Genomic DNA, 17,876 nt, shown 5'->3' with positions numbered 1-17,876 from the left:
TCAATCACATTCTGCTCATTGTTGCAGCCTAGTACAGCAAGTGAAAGTAAAATTGTTTTTATGCAAATATGACTCTTTACATTATTAAATGAAAACTGTTTATTGAGGTGGAACATCAAAATGCTTGCAAAATATTTTAGTCAGTAGTTACTAAATATGACCAGAGAAAGAAGAAGTTGCCACAGGTGGCAATGGGTTAAAGGAATATTCAAATTCACATTAAGGCTGATCCTCCTTTTTCCACCTTAATTGATAAAGATCTAAGCTCAGCGGGAAACCTTTCTACCATTAGCTGACAAAAGTATTTTACTTTTTAAAATGTCTTATGTGTGACACGGTGTTTCAAAAAAGAAAATGTCCAGCACAAGTGTTCACGGTTTTTGCAGATCTCTGTTCGACAATTTTAGAAAAATTAACATTGAACCAACAGGATGTGGTTTAACTTTGCAGATTGTGTGTAGGCACTGAATCTCTCATCCTCAGCATACACCCTGCAAGATTAGCTGCAACGATGATTGCGTTTCAAGCATGTGACCACTGATGGGTTCCTTTATTTGGTAAAAACCGTTACGTTCTAATGGCAGTTTGAACAGACACACGTAAGCTGAGCACTGGGTAAGAACACACTCATGTAATCCAACTTTAACTCATAGCAATTAGCTTATTTCATTTTATAGTTGTGTCCATATGACATTGGGTCTGATCGTCATTGTGGAGGGTATATTTTATTGCTTCTCTGATTTGCTGACCTATTCAGTTTCACACATGTTGCTCAATGCTTTGTAGCAGAGATACTAAACTAACTGAGCTTTCGCTTCAAGCGATCTTCTTGTGGACAATTTGTACTTGCAGAAAAATATATTGAACATGCAGTCATCGCGTTTAAACTTTATTTTATTAAGTTATAGCACTTCCCTTTCATACGCAGTGTTCTGTGCAAGGTTACGTTTGAAGAGGTAATCGTACTACATTCAAAGGGGTGCTAAATTTTAAAAATTAGCAGACACTCCTTGCCAATTAAATTTAAATTGCATTTGCACTTCTGTATATAGATCAGCTTTAATTGTGTGGATAGTTGCACAATTTTTATCCTAAATGCATTTATTCGTTTCACACTGTAAATTTACTTTTGACTTTACTTACAACCTAAACCTGTTCGTATCTGCAGTCTTTGCTCAGTTTGATACCCCCTGACCTTAGTGGGAGGACCCAATTACAAACCAAATATGCATAGGCCCAACCTGCATCCATTTTAGACGCATCACCTTTCTTTCGCATATCCTTGATTAACTTCCCTCTACCGTCTGTCTGTCTTCAGAGATAAGAACTAATTTCATCCAGATCTTTTGACACATGCTGTTGGCTGTGATAAGATTACATTTGTAATAAATCAGAAACAGCTTCATGCTTAAAGTCACAGAATCACAGAGTTGTTACAGGGCAGAAGGAGGTCATTTGCCAAATCAGTTCTGTGCCAGCTCTGTAAATATGTAATGTGTCTGGTGCCACTTCTCCGCTTTCTATGCGTAACCCAGCACATAGTTTCTTTTCAGTACTCCAATTCCCCCTTGAATGTTTCAATTGAGCCTGCCTTCACCACACTCTCTGGCAGCTCATTCCAGATCTTAACCATTCGCTGTATAAAAGTTTCTCCTCATGGTTTCCATTGCTACTTTTGACTTTACCTTAAATCTGTGCCCTCTTGTTCTCAATTCTGAACTGTTTTTCCTGATCTACCATGTCCAGGCCCCTCATGATTTTGAATACCTCTATCAATTGTTCTCCCTTCCCTTCTGCAAGGAAAACAGTCCCAACTTTTCCAATCTATCTTCATAACTGAAGATCTTCACTCCTGGAACCACTCTTATGAATCTTTTTGGTGCTCTCTCTATTGTCTTTTCACCTCTCCTGACAAGTGGCACCCAGAACTGGACGCAATACTCAGGTTGAGGCCGAATCAATGTTTTATACAAGATTAACATTGACCTCATTGCTCGTGTCATCCATGTCCTGATCAATAAAGCCAGGACACTCAATTACTTATGCACATATACACCCAGGTCCCTCTGTTCCTTCACCACTTTGTAATTGTATTCTATATTTGATATTGTCTCTCTTGTGTTCAAATCAATTACTTCACGCTTCTCTGCATTGAATATAATTTGAAACTTGTCTGCCCATTTCACCAGCCTGACTATATCCTTTTGAAGTTCTGCACTATCCTCCTCACAATTCACAATGCTTCCAAGTTTCATATCATCTGTAAATTTTGAAATTATGCCCTCTACACCATAGAATCATAGAATTTACAGTGCAGAAGGAGGCCATTCAACCCATCGAGTCTGCACCAGCCCTTGGAAAGAGCACCCTACTTAAGCTTCACGCCTCCACCCTATCGCCCTTTATCCCCGTAACCCAGTAACCCCACCTAACCTTTTTTTGGACACTAAGGGCAATTTAGAATGGCCAATCCACCTAACCTGCACATCTTTAGACTGTGGGAGGAAACTGGAGCACCCGGAGGAAACCCACGCACACACGGGGAGAACTTGCAGACTCCACACAGACAGTGACCCAAGCCGGGAATCGAACCTGGGACCCTGGAGCTGTGAAGCAACTGTGCTAACCACTAAGCTAGCATGCTGCCCTTACACCAAGGTCTAACTCATTGATATATATATCAAAAGAACAGGGGGTCTGAGGGAAGTTTCTATAGGAATTAAGGGATATGGGGAACGCAGGATCAGGGTATTGAACTTGATGATCGGCCATGATCATAATGAATGTTGGAGCAGGCTCGAGGGGCCAAATATCCTCCTCCTGCTATTTTCTATGTATGTTTCCACCATAACCTTTCTTCCAGTCCCAAAAAAATTCATTAATCACTACTCTGTTTCCTGTTACTCAGTCAATTTGTTTTACCCATGTTGCTATTGTCCCTTTTATTCCACCAGCTCTAACGTTGCTCACATGTCTGCTGTTTGGCACTTTATTAAATGTCTTTTGGAAGTCTATGTACAGCACAGGAACAGCATTAATGTTATCAACCCTCTCTGTTGTATCATCAAAAATCTCCAGCAAGTTAGAGCAGAACTTCACACTCCCGCCACCGCAGTGTCATGGCCAGAAAACGCAGTGACCTGTCCGAATGACCATTGACCTCATCGGGACCAGAAAACCACAACGGTGGGAGAGGTTGCAATATTCTGCCCTTAGTCAATCATGATTTTCCCTTAACAAATCCATGATAACTTTTTTGTCTCAACTCATTGTTCCCAGGAACTTCTTCGTCACCAAAGATAAACTGCTGGCCTGTGGCTGCTGGGATTTTCTTTTCAAACTTTTTTGAACCAAAGATGTAACATTTGGAATTATCCACTTCTCTGGCACCACTCCTGAGTCTAAGGCTGACTGGAGAATTACGGCCAGTACCTCTGCAATTGCTACTCTCACTTCCCTCAGTATCCTCAGATGCACCTGGCCTCATCGACTTTAAGTAGAGACAGCCTATCTAATACTCGCTCCTTATCGTTGTTAATGTTTTAAGTGTGTGAATCACCTTCCCTTTCACCATGGCTGGGCCAGCCTCTTCTTTCTTGGCAAAGACCAATGTAAGGTATTCATATAGTAACTCAGCAATGCTATCTGTCAATAGTTGGGTGCAAAGGTTGAGCCAAGCTTTTCTGGATGTTCTGGTGGAACCAAACAGCCTTTTCTGTGCTGGAAAAGAACCCTGGTGGGTGGAAGCCATGTCTGCTAAGAGCTGTCAGCTAACCAAAAGCCAGCAGCTCCAATGAACAGCAGCACCAGCAGAGAGGTGGTGGCTGCTGCCAGTAAGGCACTCACCAAAGGCCTAGTATCCTTGCTGAATCCCAAGCCACGGATGAGTGATGGCGGGAAGTGGGTTGTGACGTGGGGCATCATGGGGAAGGGGTAGAGAGGTGGTTCTCACTGCCTTGCTCCCCTTTCACAATGCTGGGTCCCTTGACCAGGTACAAATTGCCTATGAATGTGGGCAACGCTCAGCCCCGGGACCTCCAAACAGCCCCACATTGGTTTGCTTGCTTTGCCCCCAGCATCTTGCACCCCAGTGAAGGTGGAATGAATGGGTATTAATTGTCCAGTTAAGGGCTTCAATGGCAGAGCAGGAGGGCCGCCGGCAAGCCTTCTCACCATTGATTTAATCGGAGTGGAGTCAGGAAGGTGGTGGTTTCCCTATCCACCATCCTCTGGCCTGTTTAAAAAACTGTCAAACCCACCATGGAGGAGAGCATTACACACCACTCCATGTCTACTAACTGCATGCTGAAACTTACTTGACCCCTGCCCATCATGCTGCAAGTAACACCAAGCCATTTACTTTTCCATAATATATTATCTGACCATTATTCAATACGTAAAGAGATAAAGATTGATAAAAACTAATGTAGGCTTCTTACACTCAGAAACAGGGGAATTCATAACAGGGAACAAAGAAATGGCTGAGGAACCAAGTTTGTACTTTGCTTCTGTCTTCACAAAGGAAAACATGAATAATGTTTATTGAGTAACACAAGTTTAAATGAGGGGCTGAAGGAAATTAGTATTAGTAAAGGAATGGTTTTGGGGAAATTATTGGGATTGAAGGTGGATATATCTCCAGGGCCTGATAATCTTTATCCCAGGGTACTTAAGGAAGTGACCCTAGAAATAGTAGATCTATTGGTGGTCATTTTCCAAAATCCTTTGGACTCTGGAATGGTTCCTACAGATTGGAGGGTAGATAATATAACCCCTCTTCAGGGAACTATAGACCAGTGAGCCTAATGTCGGTAGTAGGGAAGTTGCTAGAGTCTATAATCAAATATTTCATAGCACAACATTCAGAAAGTAGTGGTATAATCAGACAAAGTCAGCATGGATTTATGAAAGGAAATGCTTGACAAATCTATTAGAATTCTCTGAAGATGTAACAAGGACAGTTGACCAGGGAGAACCGGTGGATGTGATTTACTTAGACTTTCAGAAGGCTTTCGACAAGATCTCACATAGCAGATTATTATGTAAAGTTAAAGCGCATGAGTGGGTAGTGTCTTGAGGTGGATAGAAAGCTGGTTAGCAGACAGTAAGCAAAATTATTTTTCAATTGGTAAGCAGTGACTAGTCGGGTACTGCTAGGACCCCAACTGTTCGCATTATATGTTATTGACTTGGACAAAAGAACTAAATGTATTATCTCCAAATTTGCAGATGATACAAAGTTGGGTGGGAGGGTGAAATGTGAGGAGGATGCAGAGATGCTTCAGTGGGATTTGGACAGGCTGAGTGAGTGGGCACATGCATGGCAAATGCAGTATAATGCGAATAAATGTGAGGTTATTCGCTTCAGTAGCAAAAATAGAAAGGCATATTATTATTTAAATGATGTGGAGATGTTGGCGTTGGACTGGGGTGGGCACAGTAAGAGGTCTTACAATGCCAGGTTAAAGTCCAACAGGTTTGTTTGGAATCACTAGCTTTCGGAGCGCAGCTCCTTCATCAGTTGAGTGAAGAAGTGGATTCCACAAACTCCAAAACAATATATGGACAAAGTCAATGATACAAGATGAATCTTTGAATGAAAATGAAAAAATGAAATGAAATTAAATGAAAATGAAAATCGCTATTGTCACAAATAGGCTTCAGTGAAGTTACTGTGAAAAGCCCCTAGGCGCCACATTCCAGCGCCTGTTCGGGGAGACTTTGCAGGAATTAATCTTGACAGGTCCAGACGGAGCGACTGGAGAGAGAATTAATCGCAAGTTAAAGAGGTGTGAATTGTCTCAAGCCAGCACAGTTGGTAGGATTTCACAAGCCCAGGCAGATGGTGGGGAGTGAATGTAATGAGACACGAATCCAAGGTCCTGGTTGAGGCCGTACCCATGAGTGCGGAACTTGGCTATCAGTTTCTGCTTGGCGATTCTGCGTTGTCGCACATCAGCGCACGTCACACCTCTTTAACCTGTGATTATCCCTCTCTCCAGTCGTACCGTCTGGACCTGTAAAGACTTAATTACCTGCAAAAACTCGGATTCAAAGTATCGTCGTGCATCATTGACTTTGTCTATATATGAGTTTGTGGAACCCACCTCTTCACTTAAACGATGAAAGAGCTACGCTCCGAAAGCCAGTGACTCCAAACAAACCTGTTGGACTTTAACCTGGTGTTGTAAGGCTTCTTATTATTTGAATGGGCATAAATTGAGAGGTGGATACTCAGTGAGACCTTGGTGACGTCGTGCATTATTGAATAGAATTTACAGTGCAGAAGGAGGGCATTCAGTCCATCGAGTCTGCATAGCCTTTGGAAAGAGCACCCTACTTAAACACAGAGTTCCGCCCTATCCCCATAACCCAGTAATCTGGCCTAAGGGGCGATTTAGCGTGGCCAATCCACCTACCTTTGGACTGAAAGTAAGCGTGCAGGTGAAGAAGGCAGTAAAGAAGGCAAATGGTATGTTGGCCTTCAAAGTGAGAGGATTTGAGTCCAGGAATAGGGATGTTTTACTGCAAATGTGTAGGGCATTGGTGAGACTGCATTTGGGATAGTGTGAGCAGTTTCGGTGTCCTTATCGGAGGAAGAGAATTCTTGCTATGGAGGGAGTGCAGCGAAAGTTTACTAGGATGGCAGGACGGTCATATGAGGAGAGACTAATTCAGTTAGATATAGCTCTTAGGGCAAAAGGGATCAAGAATATGGGGGGGAAGAGGGCAGCACGGTGGCACAGTGGGTTAGCCCTGATGACACACGGCGCCGAGGTCCCAGGTTCGATTCCAGCTCTGGGTCACTGTCCGTGTGGAGTTTGCACAATCTCCCTGTGTTTGAGTGCGTTTCGCCCCCACAACCCAAAGATGTGCCGGCTAGGTGGCTAGGCCACTCTAAATTGCCCCTTAATTGGTAAACATGAATTGGGTACTCTAAGTTTATTAAAAAAAGGATATGGGGGAAGGATGGATCGGGGTATTGAGCTTGATGGTCAGCCTTGTTCATATTAAATGGTGGAGCAGGCTCGAAGGGCCGAATGGCCTCCTCCTGCTTCTATTTTCTATGTAAGTTTCTATGAAAATTTTCTATTTCATCCATGTGCTTTTCACAAAATTTAAAATTTAAAAGCTATTCTTGGTGTTCACTGAATTACTTTTATAGAATCCTGAGAGATTTTCCAATGTGATTAAATCATTTGAATATTGTTCATGGTCTATGGAAAGTATGGGCATAGGTTCAATAATAATTTTTAGTTTAGCATTTTAAATTCAGTTACATATGCTATAGTAGGAAAACAAACTTGGTTAAAAATAGGTTTATCCTTCCTGATCCCCCCCACACCCCTCCCCGCACTGTTCTCTCGCCTGCTTTCTTTTGTGATGCATGCTAGTATTATGCATTTTCCGCAGTTAGTAAGACAGAGGACAGAATTTTCCCATCCGGCACTACGGACTGATTTTATGGCCCTGCCCGCTGACAGGATTCTCCGGTCCTGCCAAAGGTCCTTTTGGTTGGACCCCTGAATCTCCCAAAATTAATCCTGTCTCGGCATGGCAGGAAAATCCTGGCCTATCTCCTATGACAGGGGCAGGGAAGGGAATTGTTTCCCACCGTGATGCCGCCAGGAATTTGTGCAACATTGCATGACCCCAGCCTAATTTTATATGCATTGGAGGGTTTTGTGACGTTTCATGTGGTGGAGCAGGCTGGGTAACTTGTGCCCCAGCATCATGTCCGGGTGCCATTTTGTAAAAGGAGTCCAGACATAAATGGCCCATTGTTGAAGATAGAAGATGGACCTCTGGAAGAATGAAATTGGATTCCAGGAACACTTTGAAGCTGGAAGATGGACCTCCTTGAAGACACTAAAGCTAGAAGTTCCACCTGACAGTTGAGCCCAGTGCTGCTTGTTCCAGGGCCCACTGGAGGCCTCCATCCCAAACTCCGGAGGCAGCCTCAGGCTTTCTTAAGGGAAGTCCCAACTTTTGGTCCAGAATGTTCTGGGCGGGTGTGATTTCCCACTAGCGCCGAGGACATGTGGATGTTGGGGTGAGGAGGGGGGCGTTCCAGCCAGACCTCCATGTGCATGGCATTAACAGGAAGCGAATCAGCTTCACACCGGCCTCTGCCCGTTATGAAGACTGGGAGTGGAAGATCCTGGCATCATTTTATACTGCCATGAAACCGTTTTTTGGAACCCCTCCACCCGCGCCGCCCATCATTAAACCCACCTCGGGGGACACAGGAAAATTCTACTCATAGACTGTAGCAATTTACTAGTTGTCAAGGCAAATGTTGCAGGGAATTGCTTTTGATTTTTATCTCTTGATTTCTTGCATGACCCAACCCATTAACCCCGTCCCACCAACCCCCACTCAACAATAGTTAGGGATTTGGAAAGCTGGTACGGTATTGAATTATTTCTATGCTCTCAAGAGTGAGAATTCCGAAAATGGTTCCCAGAAAAAACCTGCTGGATCCAGAAACCTGCATCTGGCTCTGTTAAGTGCATGAAAAAGCTGCAAAAGCTGGACTTGTACAACATCCTCTTTTGTAGCAGAAATAAGTCTTATTGCTTTTATTAAAGTGATGAGGAGGAAATTAATGTGATTAGAAAATAGTATGTTTATGTAAACGTGGAAGACCAAATGCTAAAGATTTGTGTGTCAATGGTCAGCAATGCCATTCAGGAGGGCAGTTATCTGCAAGTGGGACGTTCAAATATACAATTTACACAGAACATAGAACAGTCCAGCACAGAACAGGCCCTTCGGCCCTCGGTGTTGTGCCGAGCATTGTCCGAAACCAAGATCAAGCTATCCCACTCCCTGTCATTCTGGTGTGCTCCATGTGCCTATCCAATAACCGTTTGAAAGTTCCGAAAGTGTCCGACTCCACTCAATTTACTTTCAGGTAACCTACAAAATATGGGCACAGTTGATGAATGAATGTGATACTAGATCAATACCTCAAAAGTTAGGAGTTCAATTCCTATGGCAAGATAGAAAATTGAATTAAATGAACTGGTTAATGTGTGAGCTAACACCTAAGAGTGATCAAGAAAACTGTATACATGTACTTTGTTCGCCCTTACCCTATCAGGCCTATTTGTAGCCATCTTACGTGGATGGATTATGTTGCCCTCATGGCAACTAGGATGGACAATAAATATTGATTACTAATAGAACATAGAACATAGAACGATACAGCACAGTACAGGCCCTTCGGCCCACGATGTTGCACTGAAACAAAAGCCATCTAACCGACACTATGCCATTATCATCCATATGCTTATCCAATAAACTTTTAAATGCCCTCAATGTTGGCGAGTTCACTACTGTTGCAGGTAGGGCATTCCACGGCCTCACCACTCTTTGCGTAAAGAACCTACCTCTCACCTCTGTCCTATATCTATCACCCCTCAGTTTAAGGCTGTGTCCCCTCGTGCTAGCCATTTCGATCCGCGGGAGAAGGCTCTCACTGTCCACCCTATCTAACCCCCTGATCATTTTGTATGCCTCTATTAAGTCTCCTCTTCACCTTCTTCTCTCTAACGAAAACAACCTCAAGTCCATCAGCCTTTCCTCATAAGATTTTCCCTCCATACCAGGCAACATCCTGTTAAATCTCCTCTGCACCCGCTCCAAAGCTTCCACGTCCTTCCTATAATGCGGTGACCAGAACTGTACGCAATACTCCAAATGCGGCCGTACCAGAGTTCTGTACAGCTGCAACATGACCTCATGACTCCGGAACTCAATCCCTCTACCAATAAAGGCCAACACTCCATAGGCCTTCTTCACAACCCTATCAACCTGGGTGGCAACTTTCATGTCCCAAGACCAAATGGTAAAGATAAATTGTGTTACGTTTTATTTGTGAGGCAAAGCCTACAGTCCTCCCTTATGGTCAAGAATTTAAAACCCAAAACATGGGCGAAATTCTCCCCCAACGCCGCGATGTCCGCAGACTGGCGCCAAAAACGGCGCCAATCAGACGGCCATCGCGCCGGCCCAAAGGTGCGGAATGCTCCGCATCTTTGGGGGCCAAGCCCCAACATTGAGGGGCTAGGCCGGCGCTGGAGGGATTTCCGCCCCGCCAGCTGGCGGAAATGGCATTTGTTGCCCCGCCAGTTGGCGGAAATGGCGTTTGGTGCCCCGCCAGCTGGCACAGAAATGCGGCGCATCAGCGGCCGCCGACAGTTTCCCGCGCATGCGCAGTGGGGAGAGTCTCTTCCGCCTCCGCCATGGTGGAGGCCGTGGCGGAGGCGGAAGGGAAAGAGTGCCCCCACGGCACAGGCCCGCCCGCGGATCGGTGGGCCCCGATCGCGGGCCAGGCCACCGTGGGGCAACCCCCGGGGTCAGATCGCCCCGCGCCCCCCCCAGGACCCCGGAGCCCGCCCACGCCGCCTTGTCCCGCCAGTAAATACCAGCTTTGATTTACGCCGGCGGGACAGGCAATTTCTGGGCGGGACTTGGCCCATCCGGGCTGGAGAATTGAGCGGGGGGTCCCGCCAACCGGCGCGGCCCGATTCCCACCCCCGCCCAATCTCCGGTACCGGAGACTTCGGCGGGGGCGGGGGCGAGATTCACGGCGGCCAACGGCCATTCTCCGACCCGGCGGGGGGTCGGAGAATGACGCCCCATTCTTCTTCACTGTGGTGCATCAAAGAATTATTCAGGTTAAGTTATGCGTTGAAAAAACCCACCTCAGCTCCCTACCAACTTCAGAAAGAAAAACGCTTGATTCACACATCTCATTACATCAGAGTTTCCAAAAACAATTTACAATCAGTGAAGTGCTTTAGAACTGCAAACATTCTTTAACGTAGGAAATGAAGCAGCCGATTTGCAGACTGCAAGACCCCACAAATAGCAACATGACAATGACCAAATGAAGTGTTTGTTTTAACCAATGTCAGTTGAGGGAGAAATATGGGCAAAGACACTGGAGAAACTCTGCTGTTCACATTCAAAATGGTGCCATGGAATCATTTATCTTTAAAAACAAATATTTTTATTGGTTTTGCATTTACGTATAACTTTGGGGCCCCAGTGATCGATTACCACAATCTTACTGTAATAATTATATACATGTTGGCCTCTGGTATTAAAACATACCAGGGGCTTGTTTGGTGCCACCCAGTCATGCATTGGTGTTGTTGTTGTGGTTGCACCCATGTACTTCCTTGTCATTGGCCCCATCTGGCTCTCCTGCCCTGCTTACTCTGTATTCTGGTTGGTCTCTCGCCATCCCTCCTCCCCCATTTTTTCCCCATTTAAGGAATTCTGCTCAGTCGGACAGCCAGTCTGTGGCCTTGGGTGGCACTGCTGATCTCCAGCCGAGCAGTAGTCTCCAGTTGGCGATCAGGGAGGCAAAGGCTAGAACATCTGCTCCTCTCCCCGACAGAGTTCTGGCAGTCCCGATACCCCGACAATTGCCACTAGTGGGCATGGCTCCACCAACCCCCTACCCCACAACCTTGGACATGGACGTGAAAATGGTGGTCCAGTGCCCGACAAGTCTTAGACAGGACCAGAACATGTGGCTGTAGTTGGCCGGGCCTCCCTGGCATTGTTCACATTTGTTCTCCACCTCTGGGAAGAACCCGCTCATGCATGTTCTGGTCAAGTGCTCCCTGTGCACTACCTTCAGCTGCATCAGGTTCAGCCCTGCACATGAGGAGGTGGTGTTCGCCTTATGCAGTGCTTCTATCCAGAGTCCTCCCCCTTTCTCTATGCCTAGCACTTCCTCCCCTTCTCCCGTATCTTGCTCAGTGGCGACCGTACCTCCTCTAGCATCCGTCCGTACATGTCAGTGCAGTTACCGTCCTCCAGTTCATCCGAGGTTTAGAGTCTGTCCAGTAGGGCGTGCCCTAGTAACTGGGGGAACGTTATAGTCCCCTTGCAGAGGAAGTTCCTTATTTGGATATACCGGAACTCATTCCCTTTCTGGAACTGGAGCTTGTCCGTTCGTTCCCCCAGGATCGCTACGCTGCCTTCTACGTATAGGTCCCCTACCATCAGTACTCCTTCATCCTGTCTCCACCTTTAAAGGAGGCGTCTATTGTCATAGGGGTAAATCTATAGTTCTTACAGCTGGGGGCCACGGTGGACATCACAACCAGATTGAAGTGGTGCCTGAGTTAATTCCACATCCTCAGCATGGCCACTACCATTGGGCTTCCTGAGTTCTTGGCTGGGGGAAATGGGAGCGGGGCCCTGGCCAGTGATCAGAGGGATGTCCCCATGCAGGAGTTCTCCTCCGTTCTTATCCATTCCACTCCCCGCTCTTTGATCCACCCCCATAGTCTTTCTGCATTAGCTGCCCAGTGGTAGAATATGAGGTTCGGAAGGGGCAGGCCCTCCGATAATTCTCCTTCTGTTCTTCCATTCTTGCGGATCCTCGGGTTCTTCCCTTCCCCTCACAAATACTATGATTAATTTGGTGAAGAAGACCTTGGGGTTGAGATCGGGAGTGATCTAAATAGGAAGCGGAACCTGGACAGCACGTTTATTTTGATTGTCTGCACTCTTCCCGCCAGGGAGAGTGGGAGCAAGTCCCACTTGCGCAGGTCCCTCTTTACCTCCACCAGGCTCGATAGGTTCCACTTGTGAATCCATGTCTGGTCATGAGCTATTTGGATCCCCATGTATCGAAACTTTGCTTGGGACAGCTTTAATGACAACTTCCCCAGCTCCGATGCAGGTTCACGGGGAGAATTTTGCTTTTGCTCAGGTTGAGTTTGTAACCTGAGAAGGCTCTGAACTCCCTAAGAGTTTCATTATTACTCCCATGCTTTCTAGAGGGTTCGAGACATGGAGGAGCAGGTTATCCACATGGAGAGAGACTCTATGCTCCTTGTCTCGCCTCTGAATGCCTCTCCACCTCTTCGCTAATCTGAGAGCGATAGCCAGTTGCTCAATTGTCAGGGCAAATAGCAATGGGGATAACGGGCATTCTTGCCTCTTACCTCTGTGCAGCTGGGAGTATTCAGAGATGGTGGTGTTTGTCCATGTGCTCACCATGGGAGTGCTGTACAGTAGTTTCACCAATGAGGTGAACTGTTGGCCAAAGCTAAACCATTCCAGTATCTTCATGAGGTACTTCCATTTGACTCTGTCGAAGGCCTTCTTTTCATCCAGGGAGATGATCACTCCTTGTGCCTCCTCCCTGGGGCTCGAAGATGTACAGCTCCCGGTAAAAGGTTGCAAAGGCCTCATTGATCTTATCTGGCACTGCGCCGAGTTTACCATTCCTGTCCTTCACCTATGCTATCTTCAGCTGGTGAGTCAGCAAGCAGTTGGCATTATCTCCGTGTTCATAAAAGGTTCCCGTGTCTGGCAGAGTTGGTGCACTGCTTTCCTGCTTTGAGAGCAGGTCAAATTCCAAGTGCAGCTCTTTCTTCTCCACCAGTAGTTTCATGGTTGGGGCTGTGGAGTAACGCCAATCCGCCTCCAATATGGAGTCGGATCAGCCGCTGCCTAGCTGCCTTCTCCTTCCTCTTCCTGAGTGCCCTGAATGCTCTTATTCCCCCCCTAATCACTGTTTTCAGTGCCTCCCAACATGTGGAAGGTGAGTCCTCCCCATTTTGGTTGCAGGATACATATCCATCGACGGCTTGTGACATTCTTTCGCAGCACCTTGCAGATGAGGAGGGCTGTGTCCAGCTTCCATGGGGGATACTGGGCCCGGCCCACCTCCAACCTCACATCCACATCGTGTAGTGTGTGATCTGAAATTGCTCTTGCAGAGTATTCCGCCCCTACTATCCCTGGAGCACCGATTTACCCACTACAAAGACATTGATACGGGAATATACTTTGTGAACTTCGGAGAAGAAGGAAAACACCTTCTCCCGTGGACCCCCCCCACCCCCCCCTCCCCCCACTCCCCCGCCCCTCATCTGCTCCAGAAAGGCATTCATTTCTCTTGCCATTGCCAATTGTTTCCCTGATTTAGGGCTGGATTTGTCCGTCCTTGGATCCTATACACTGTTGAAGTCTCCCCCCATGTTGAGTTGGTGGGAGTCTCGGTCAGGGTTTTCTGCCATGGCGTTTTTGATGAAGTCTGCATCATCCAGTTTAAGCATATATATTTACAAGAACCACCAGTGCCCCCGACAGGACACTGCAGATCATTACTAACCATCCCCCCGGGTTGGTCACTGTGTTCGGCACTGTAAAGGTCGTTATTTTATTAAACAGTATGGCCACCCTCCTCGTCCCATAGTATGTTTGGTAGGTCTGTCTAATCCACCTCTTTCTTACCCTCGATCAGTCCTTCTTCCTCATCTGTGCCCCTGGAAGAAGACTATGTTGCATTTAAGCATTTTAGGTGGAGCCTCTGGATCATTTCACCGGGCAGTTGAGTCCCCTGGCGTTCCAGGTGACTATTCTGATGGGGGGGGTTTCTGTACCCACCCCACCCTCCTGCGGGGTCATCCATACTTACCACGTGGATGTACCCCTGGACACCGGGGTTTCCCTTTGTTTGTGGACCATCCAAGATGACCGCCGCTGTCTTCTTTGTTCCAGCAGTCTCCAAGTGCGACCTGCTGCAACCAGCACTCTACCCTCCCCCCCCCCCCCCCCCACTCCTCCACCTATTCCCCGACAACACTCTTCTCTACTTTACTCTTCTCTTACTTCTTCTCTCTTCCCCTACTTCTGTTGCCCTCCTCCCCCGCTTACCCCTCTGTTACCCTTCACCCCCCCCCCCCCCCTTCTTCCCACCCAGTTCATTATTTTGCCCCCAACTTCTGCCAGGTGCTCCCTCCGTTTTGGAAGCTGCGCTGTGGCTTTCACGTCCATGCCCCAGCATGCTGCCCCATGGGGTGGCTCCTCCCTTGGGAGCTGCACCCTCTGCACTCTACTCGTTTTGTTCTCTCCCCTTTCTTGTTTTGGTTTACCTCTGCTTTCTCCCACCTCCCATCGCCCCCCCCAGATTGTGCAAGTGTTTAGCACAGAAAACGAAAGATTGCGATTGATAGTTCTTAGATGTCCACTACTGCTGTCTTCCCAGCCCGATCTTACAGATTAACCCATTTGCGTCCTCAGGCATGTTAAAATAATGTTCTTTGTTGCCATGGGTTACCCAAAGTCTCACCGGGTACAGCATTCCAAACAACATTTTGCTTTTGAATAAAGTCGCCTTGGCCTCATTAAACTCCAAATGGCGCTTTACCAGTTCGGCCCCAATGTCTTGGGAGATGTGGGATTGTATGTCCCTTCAATCTGCACAACCGCGTTCTCCTCGCCCAGTTCAGCAGCTTCTCTTTATTTTGGAACATAAGGGGCGGGATTCTCAGCCGGCGAGATGCTCTGTTTTGCCGGCAGCCCTGGGGTTTCCCCGACAGTGTGGGGCTGCCGCACAATGGGAAACCCCTTTAACTAGCCGATGTAATGGAGAATCCCGCTGGCGGGGTGAGGCGGAAATGTGGCGTGGCGGGACGGAGCATCCCATCGAAGGGATTTTGCTATGATCGCCCTCCTGGCGTGGTTCACCGTGCGATCTGTGGGCCCGGACTACCTCTGGGGGTCTGGCGAAGCCTTCCCTTACGGCCACCTTTCCAATTATCAGCGCGATGTACTCCATCGGGTTTCTGCCCTCTGTGTCCTCAGGGAGCCTGACGATTCTTAGGTTCTGGCGGCGGGTCCTGTCCTCCTGATATTCCACCTTCAACTTGAGTGCTCCCTGGGTGGTTACCAACCTTGCCACCTCTGCCTCGAGCGAGGTGATCCGATCGCTCTGGCCGGTGGCTGCTTTCTCTAGGTCGTGTACTGTCACTTCCTGGATCTCCAGTCTCTGCTCCGTTCTTTCCAGCGCTTCTTTGAAGGCGGCAAAAGTGATTTTTATGGCCGACTTCATGTCCGACATGAGGTCCTCCTTAATGGAATGCCTGTATTTTTGGAGCTCTATTGAGAAAAGCTTCATCCCCTGTTCTGTTGGTGGGTGGGCTGTCGTTCGCGTTGGCGATCCCACTCAGTCTGCCATGCTCTGCTTCCCTTCGCTCCACAGGTCTATTCGCTCTGAGGTCTGATCTTCCTCTCCCGACTTTTATTCCTGCTACTGTTACGGCTCCATGGCTTGTTTGAAGGCGTTTCCTCGGGTGTGTAATGGCTCAGACCAGGCTTTTGAGATTGGCCAATTAGAATACGAGTTCCCTGATTAGTGGCCCAATCAGGGAACCACTTTCTCTGCGTGTAACCGGGAGTGTCAGATCCTCTGCACTCCCAGTGTAGACAGCAAGCTGAATATTCGGCTGTTGGTTTTGCAAATAAAAGGTTTTCTGGTGAAGGGACTTCTGCCATTGTGGACTTATTACAGGGTGGTTGTTAGCTTAAGGTGAGGGTGTTTTTTTTAATGTTATTGTGGTGTCTGATTTACAGCTTAAAAGGGCCTAAATTGAAGTTCCTAAGAGAGAACTACTTTTATGCGACCGCTCAGTATATCACCGTCACCGGAAATCCGTCATTAAATCATTTACATCCACAGGAGAGGAAAGATCAAGGGAGGGAATTTTCACAGGCAAGAGGAGGTGAATTTGAGGCACGCAAGGAGTTAAATCCTCTAAAAGTGACATTGGATCTGAATCCTGATGTCACCTGCCCTCTCCCAGGTATCACGCAGGCATGTGGGAACGCGAGCTGGGGACCCCACCTCCTCACCCCGAGGAGGTATTATTGAATAATTTAAATATTCCAATTGGTAAATATGTACTGTTTCAACAAAGCATTCAGGCTTTCACAGACAGCAGCACTATTTCCTGAGCAGTCAACAACTTGCCAGAGCCCTTGAGGTGAGAGGACAGTGGAAAGTGTTTTGTTAGTGAAGTGGGTGAACTGGGAAACCTTTGATCAGTACTGCAGAAGAAGTGCAGCCATGTCCAGGTGAGAGGCTGCTGTTCACAGCACTCCAACTCAGAGCGAGCTCCCACTGCTGGACAGCTGTTTGCCAACTTCTTGGAAGTCACTTCACCTATCTTACACTTCATTCACTTCCAGCTGCACTTCACTGCTGCCAGCCTTCTCCATGGCATGGGAGGAACTTACACAGCTGCACCTTGCACCTTTTGTGAAGAACAAGAAATGCAGTAAAACCAACAGCAGCACCAGCTGCCTTCTCCCAAAGTCACATACAAAGATCAATGCAGCACAGAAACTGGCCCTTCGGCCCTGTAAGCCTGTAACAGTCATGATACCAACCTTTGCCAAAATCCTCAGCGCTTCCTTGTGCCGTATCCCTCTATACCCATCCTATCCATGTGTGTGTCAAGATGCCTTTTGAACGCTGTTAATGTATCTGTTTCCATAACCTCCCCTGGCAACGCGTTCCAGGCACTCACCACCCTCTGCATAAAAAAACCTGCCTCGCACATCTCCTCTAAACTTTGCCCCACGGGGCAGCACGGTGGCGCAGTGGGTTAGCACTGCAGTCTCACGACACCGAGGTCCCTGGTTCAATCCCGGCTCTGGGTCACTGTCCGTGTGGAGTTTGCACATTCTCCCCATGTTTGTGTGGGTTTCGCCCCCACAACTCAAAGATGTGCAAGGTAGGTGGATAGAACATGCTAAATTGCCCCTTAATTGGAAAAAATGAATTGGGTACTCTAAATTTATATTTTAAAAAACTTTGCCCCACAGACCTTAAACCTATGCCCCTGGTGACTGACCCTTTCATCCTGGGAAAGAATGCCTGCCCATCCACTCTATCCATGCCCTTCATAACCTTGTAGACCTCTATCAGGTCACCCCCCAACCTCCGTCTTTCGAATGAAAACAATCCAAGTCTATTGAGCCTCTCCACATAGCTAACACCCTGCAGACCAGCCAACATGCTGGTAAACCTCATTTGCACCCTCTTCAAAGCC

At 47.3% G+C, this 17,876-nt stretch overlaps 1 protein-coding gene across 3 annotated transcripts in view; it reads left to right on the top strand.

Moving 5' to 3' along the window:
- Positions 1-551: 551 nt before the first annotated feature.
- The window catches only part of arhgap15 (Rho GTPase activating protein 15), a 1,048,441-nt gene continuing 1,031,116 nt past the window's right edge, over positions 552-17,876 (top strand). For all 3 annotated transcript variants that reach the window (XM_072471657.1, XM_072471649.1, XM_072471663.1), the window contains exon 1: positions 552-615. The gene's annotated coding sequence lies outside the window, so the exon portion shown is untranslated. The remainder of the gene's footprint in view (positions 616-17,876) is intronic.

Source organism: Scyliorhinus torazame, chromosome 2 (assembly GCF_047496885.1).
Source record: "Scyliorhinus torazame isolate Kashiwa2021f chromosome 2, sScyTor2.1, whole genome shotgun sequence".
NCBI classification, from domain to species: domain Eukaryota; kingdom Metazoa; phylum Chordata; class Chondrichthyes; order Carcharhiniformes; family Scyliorhinidae; genus Scyliorhinus; species Scyliorhinus torazame.
The sequence above is the reverse complement of the archived record's forward strand: the minus strand, read 5'-3'. Positions and strand labels throughout refer to the sequence as shown.